Here is a 6,000-nt window from a genome sequence, read left to right as displayed (position 1 = left end):
TGACTGGCATTACTCCATCATGGCACCCCAAGCAGCATCCTCATGCCATCATTGTAAGCGACCTGAAATTTATTCATACTGCTTTTTCTGTAACACCTCCACAGGTGGGCAGTATACATCAGAGGACAATATGCTTTATAGAGTGCAGTTTTGACAGATGCTGAGCACATAAAGAACTTCAGAAGGAGCATATTAGTTTGTACATATTGCATACAACGCAGTCTGTAAATGTCTTTATCATCAAGTCAGCGTTGATGTAATGTCCCAAATATTTGACCTCATCAATAACAAAGAGGATGCTACCCAGACAGGGTGAAATCAGGTAAAGATAATTTAGTGTATTCTTTGCCCTTGACAATCTTGATGTTGCTCTTTTTTGTGTTATATTTAATATCATACAGTAACCTATACTGAGAGCAAACCCTTAACAGCTGTTGCATACCAGCACTGTATGGACAAAGGATCATAAGATCATCAGCGTACATCAGGTGGTTGATGGTTCTATTGAAAACCCGAAAGCCTACATTGATTCAACAGCTTAGATAAATCATTCATATATAGGTTAAAAAGGCAAGGAGACAAGATGCTGCCTTGCCTCACACCATTACCCACATGAAAAGAAGACAATACAGAGTTTCCCCATGTTACAGACATACTCTGGTGAGCAGAGGCGCCTAGGGGGGAAAAGTTATGACAATTCTAAGAGACCCTGACCGACAGGGGGCCCTCCACAATTTATTTATTTATGTTTTGTTCATAGAAATTAAAAAAAATTTGGGGCCCAGTCAATTACAAAATTAATCATATTGAATTTTATGAGATTATTTTTAGCAGTAAACATTTAATATTCCCAGTCCAAGACTGTTATGTGCTCCGGCACATTGTATTTATTTCTGTCTTTTTTTTTCACTTGGATCATTTTGTATATAAGTTAGTTGTATGATTTTTTTTTTGTTGTTGTTTAATATACTTTGGAGTTTTGATAATTCTTTCTTGTAATTTGGTCCGTTAATTTGTGACGCTGTTGGACCGCCTATAAATAGGCTGGGTTGCGCCAGGTAAAGGGCGACGCCCCCTCCCAACAAACACCCAGGATGCGTTCTGACGCGGTGCGCACGTCTCCAGCCTGCCACACGGTAGTTTTGTTAGCCGTTTGTTTGATGTTTTTTTTTGTTGTGATTTTTGACCTGGTGGGACCGGTTGTCCTGTTTTCGATTTTTCTTTAGCAGTAGTTTCTTTTTTCTTGTAGTCCGGTACTAGCAGGGGCTTCGACGGCCCTGTATAGGGTTGGCCCCCTGCTGTACCGTTTTGTTCTTTTTGATCGGCTCATCAGGTCCAACTTACTTTGGGATTTTTGTTTTCTTTTTTTTTGGGACACGGGGAACCGAGGACTTAATTCTCTCTTTTTCTTCACCAAAAGAAGCTCATCTTAAAGAAAAAGGTCGAGAGAGTTGAAATAAAAATTACTTTTGAATCCTCATTTTTGTCTTCGTGTCCTCAAATATGTTGTGCCCTTTGTGGACGTAACATATTTATGGGGGCTCGTTTTAACAAGGTTTACCTTTAGCGACTAGTTGTGCCCTGAGCTTGTTTTGAGTTTGTTACGGTTGTGTGGTTTTTCTATGCAGTTTGGAACAGCTGGTGTGTGTTGCGGTGGTTTAATTAAGATAGTGGGCGTGGTGTTCTGGTAGCTTTTGTTTGTGCATGGGCTTTTAGCGCAGAGTGTGGCTTGATTCTGTGGTCTAGACATGGAGTTTGACCTGGATTAGTTTGTTAAAAAGCCCACATTTGAGTGCTTGGGTAAATGCACAAAGGATCAGTTGCTGTTAATAGCCGATCAGTTCAAGGTTACAGTAAATAAACGTGCTAAAAGAGGAACAATTGAGGCTGAGTTGTTGGCAGCACTGGTTGAGGTTGGGATTTTTCCTGCTACAAGTTTACCAAAAAGTCCTGTTGGGTCTCCATCCGGAGCTTCTTGGCCAGATGATCTGGTTCGTTTGAAGGAACTTGAAGTTGAATTAGGACGGCTTGCTTTGAGAGAGAAAGAGCTGTATCTTGAACAGAGGAAAGTGGAGATACAAGCCGAACAGCGTTTGAAAGAACTTGAGTTTGGTGCTGCGTCTTCGCAATCCCAATCAAATGATTTTGATGTGAGTAAAAATGTTCGCTTGGTTCCTCCATTTAATGAGGGAGATGTTGATAAATATTTCACGTTGTTTCAAAGGGTGGCGCTCACACTTAAATGGCCTAAAGAGGTGTGGACTTTGTTGTTGCGGTGTACATTAAGTGGCAAAGCGCAAGAGGCATATGCGTCTCTGTCTGTGGCAGATAGCCTTGATTTTGACAAAGTTAAAAATTCTATTTTGCGGGCGTATGAATTAGTGCCTGAAGCTTATCGCCAAAATTTTCGTAAGTTAAATAAACATTATAATCAGACTTGTGTAGATTTCGTTAGAGACAAGGAAATTCTCTTTGGTCGCTGGTGCTCTGCTATAAATATTGCGGATTTTGTGCAACTTAGGCAGGTTATTTTAATGGAAGATTTTGAAAATAGCTTGCCAGACAGAGTTACCACCTACTTGAATGAAAATAAAGTGTCAGACGTGTCAAAAGCGGCAGTACTCGTTGATGAGTACATGTTGACGCACAAAGCTAATTTTGAGCGATCACATGTTTTTAATATATTTAACAAATCAGAAAATAACGGGAAGGAGTGTGTAATTCCTGTTTCATTCGTTGAATCAGATACACCTGCTGCGCTCGGTAGCGTCGACAGTATGTCAGACCATGTGTTGGATTTAAAAGCGAATGTGACGTGTTTTTATTGTAAAAAGAGAGGACACATTGTGGCCAATTGTCCGGTTTTAAAGAGAAATCACTAATGCCTGTTTGTGCCTTTTGCCACAATCTAGTGGTTGGAACCAAATGTATGACAAATTAAAAATGGTTTGAATACAGAATAAATGAATACATATTTATTTTTTCTGCTATCTTGATTATACTAATCTCTGCTTGAGTTAAAATCTGTTATTTATTTACTATATCTTGATAACGCATTTAGTCAGTGTGCAAATAAAATAAAATGAACTTTGGCGTCTTTGATGTTCAAGTAAGCTTACTTGTTCAAGTGAGGGAACCCAAATTTTCCAGCACGGTTTCTTTACTAAATAGGCCTCACTGTTGCTTTTCTTTCTCTGCCCATCAGAAAAAGAAACATCATGACTTATGCTAAAGGGAAGTTCAATTTTCTTATAACTCATATAATCCAAGTATTTCCATAGAGTCGTTGTGGATGAGGATGCTGTGGGCAGAAATCCTCTCCAGTAACAGTTAGTCTTGCAGCAAATTTGTAGAGGCCTCTGACAGAAGCCTGCTGCTGTGTTGAATGCCAACAGTTTAGCTTCCAGACTGCAGAGACTATACTTCCCAGCAACATGTGCTGGATGACATCATCAAGCTCTACTAATCCACTTTAAACTCTGTCTGACTGCATTGTTAGAAAGTCGGACAGAGAGATGTTGGAGTTGGGGATATGATCGACGGAAGAGCTGGTTTTAACCTCCTCCTTCCCTCTCTGCTATTTGTTCCTACTCTGTATCCAGGAAGCCTCCTTTTCAACTCTGTCCTAGTTCAAGTATTATTAGCTCTTTTGAGATGCTAATCAGCTGCTTCCAGCTTCCTAAGAATTGTTACTTTTGAACAAAATTAAGAGTAAAAAAGCCAACATCAAAACCAGAGATGGATTGTTCAAACATGCTGCTCCAACATGCTGCCACAATTCTAGAAAAAGGGTATTTAAAATTTTAAAGAATGTAATTAAATGAAGTGGATTTTTTGTTTGTTTTGGCAAAGCATTCCATTAGTTCTGTTCTGCGTTGCTCCATTAATCTTTGGGCTTCCACTGAACAAAGTGAATCAAGGATGTTGTGAATATGGGAAAGACTCAGCAAATACATTTCTCCTATTCAAGCCTCAGGCAAGGCCTCAGGATGAGGAGCAGTGGCAAAACTGCAGTGGTTGAACAGCTGCTGTCACTTCCTGTCTGCTTTCCTTGCACTCTCACTAACACGAACCATCTCATAGATTCCCAAATATTATCTAGCCTTTGAAATATACACACTGGTATTAAAAGTTATGCTGTTTTGGAGATCTGGAGTTGTGCAAAACAAATGACAATAGGAAAAAATATGAAAGTTTTTTTTGGGGGGAGAAAGCAGTCTTAAACGAGTGAAGAAATGCTTCAGCCTCTCTAACAGGGCACACAGGGAGAGCAGTTAGCCAGCTGAATCAATATTAAAGCTTTACGCCTCAGGAGCAGAGGAAGGAGAAGAGAGCAGAGAGGCTCGCAGAAGGAGGAATGAGAAGATGGACGCAGAACTTCTGGTGATTCATCATGAGCAGATCCCTTTCCTGACTTGGATGACTTTTAAGGGCTCCCCTCCTCTCAGCTGCTTGGGAAAGCACAGCAGCTGTCGGAGCGGAGCTTCCAATCAACCCTTCTCTTGTAAAGCGTGTGGGTGGGTGTGTGGGGGTGTGTGTGTGAGAGAAGGAGAGAGTAAGAGAGTCCCCTACATCGTGGTAGGCTCTCATGAAATCTGCTCACTTCAGCATTTGTTATTGAAGCAGAAAAGTTTTATAAAGCACCTGAAATTGGTTGTTTAAAATGAGGCTAACTTTAAGTTTCCCTGCAATGTTTTATAATTACCTTGTGCCGGTGAAACGTATCTATTTAACCTCTATCAGTAGAAATCCATTAGCTGTGGCTTAACAATTCACTTCCCATCATTTACTTCTTGCCTGTAATTTATTGGATGTTGTTTCCCATCAGCAGCTTCTCAGATAATGAGCTGCTGCTCATATTGGTTGCAGTCCTGAAGTGACTCTGTACGCGATCTGAAAGCTTCTATATGTTCTGTTGTTTCACACCATCAAACTGATGTTCATATCAACCAAAATCACATAAGGAAATACAAAATGTATTAATGATTAAATGATTAAAAGAAAAGTGATTTTATCATTTTTCTTTTAATCTATTCTCTTAGATAGTCATCTATCTCAGTGATATGACCATATGAGTGGTTTTGATTTGCAAAAGTGTGCTAAAGTAGCACATCTGACCTACTTGGTAGCCATCCACCACTCCAAGGATTTGTATAATTGCATATTTATGTTTACAAATTTTTCTCATATGCACACTGTCCTTAGAGGCAGAAAGTGGGAGATGACTGGCATGTTGGCACTAAAAACGTCTCAAGAAAATACAGAATATTATATGTAATGTTCTACAAACATTGAAAGATTTTTTTTGAAGATTAGCTGATCAGACATTTGACATTATATTTTACTAATCAACTGCAAGGCTTTATGCCACTAACTGTACATTCTCTGATGCTGCTCCAGCATGAGGCTGGTACAAACTCCTACTGGAGGATAAGAAAAGTCCTGCAGAAATTTGCAATGTTGTGATCGCATCATCGTTTGTAAATTTTGTGTGAACTTGCAATTTTCTCTACTCCGTAGGCGTAACTTCCTGAAGCACTGGTGTGGACATGTCCCCACCAACTCTGGCATGAAGGGGACAGTCCCCAATAATGTTTCCTGCATCTTTTCTTCTTTATGTGCCTGTATCTATGTAACTCGGCAGCAGCTGCACGTTGCATTCAAAGCATTAACAGCCAGGTAATGCTTTTTAAATTTCCTTTGTAAAACGTAAATGGCATGTCCGCTCAATCAATCAATCAATCAATCAATCAAATTTTATTTGTATAGCACATTTCAGCAGCAAGGCATTTCAAAGTGCTTTACATCATTACAAACACAGAAACACAATGCAATATAGAATCAATCATTAAGTCAAGTTTCATCAATAAATTTGTCATTGATTACATTTCAAATACAATTCTAAACAGGTGGGTTTTTAGTTGAGATTTAAAAGAAGTCAGTGTTTCAGCTGTTTTACAGTTTTCTGGAAGTTTGTTCCAAATTTGTTGTGCATAGATG

The sequence above is a fragment of the Xiphophorus hellerii genome, chromosome 21 (assembly GCF_003331165.1).
Source record: "Xiphophorus hellerii strain 12219 chromosome 21, Xiphophorus_hellerii-4.1, whole genome shotgun sequence".
In the NCBI taxonomy this organism is placed as follows: Eukaryota; Metazoa; Chordata; class Actinopteri; order Cyprinodontiformes; family Poeciliidae; genus Xiphophorus; species Xiphophorus hellerii.
This window is presented reverse-complemented; position numbering follows the sequence as displayed.